This window comes from Leopardus geoffroyi, chromosome C2 (genome assembly GCF_018350155.1).
Source record: "Leopardus geoffroyi isolate Oge1 chromosome C2, O.geoffroyi_Oge1_pat1.0, whole genome shotgun sequence".
Classification (NCBI taxonomy): domain Eukaryota; kingdom Metazoa; phylum Chordata; class Mammalia; order Carnivora; family Felidae; genus Leopardus; species Leopardus geoffroyi.
In genome coordinates, this window is record NC_059333.1 from 80743102 (window position 1) to 80744063 (window position 962).

A 962-nucleotide genomic window follows, 5' to 3' on the forward strand; every position below is an offset into this window, starting at 1 on the left:
ATTTAGGAAGGTTTGTATTTTTTCTAGTAGTTACCTTTGTACCTATGTTTCTTAATGCCCTTATCCCCAGTTTTCTTATTTAACCTTTTTTTTTTTTTAATTTTTTTTTCAACGTTTATTTATTTTTGGAACAGAGAGAGACAGAGCATGAACGGGGGAGGGGCAGAGAGAGAGGGAGACACAGAATCGGAAACAGGCTCCAGGCTCTGAGCCATCAGCCCAGAGCCTGACGCGGGGCTCGAGCTCACAGACCGTGAGATCGTGACCTGGCTGAAGTCGGACGCTTAACCGACTGCGCCACCCAGGCGCCCTGCTTATTTAACCTTTAACAATCCAGTTTTTCTTTTCAGTGGTACACCTGCATTCTTATCATTGCCTGCACAACAATATGCAGATTCTGCTTCCATCTCTCCCTCTCCCTCAGGCCTCCCATTTCTAATTGCATTATTTCCAAATTATCAGAACATATAACAGTTGTGTGTTATTCTCTTTTAAAAAATGTTTTAATGTTTATTTATTTTTGAGAGAGAGACAGAGAGCAAGTAAGGGAAGGGCAGAGAGAGGGCGACACAGAATCTGAAGCAGGCTCCAGGTTCTGAGCTGTCAGCACAGATCCCGATGTGGGGCTTGAACTCACGGACCACGAGATCATGACCTGAGCTGAAGCTGGACACTGAGCCAACTGAGCCACCCAGGTGCCCCCAGTTGTATGTTATTCTCAACCCAAACATTGTCTAGAATAAAAGATACTAACTTATAGACTTCCACTTTTCTGTTCTGCATATAAGGAGCTTGGAAGTTAGCATTTTTGTCTTAACAATAAGTAAAAAGCTGAACAGACTCAAAGATCCATAAGAGAAGGGAGGACACAGGGCAAACTGTTGCCCCCAAGACTGGAGAGAGTCACAGCTTACCTGATTAGAGACACGTAAGCAGAAAACACCATGGGAACCTGTGGCAGG

General features: G+C 44.2%; 1 long non-coding RNA gene across 1 annotated transcript; it reads right to left on the reverse strand.

Annotated features, from left to right (window-relative positions):
• Positions 1-553, reverse strand: LOC123576128. The gene is made up of 2 exons (XR_006701180.1): positions 324-553; positions 1-84 (listed from the first exon to the last, which is right to left on the reverse strand). It is a non-coding gene; the product is annotated as an uncharacterized LOC123576128 (long non-coding RNA).
• Between the last annotated feature and the right edge of the window lie 409 nt (positions 554-962).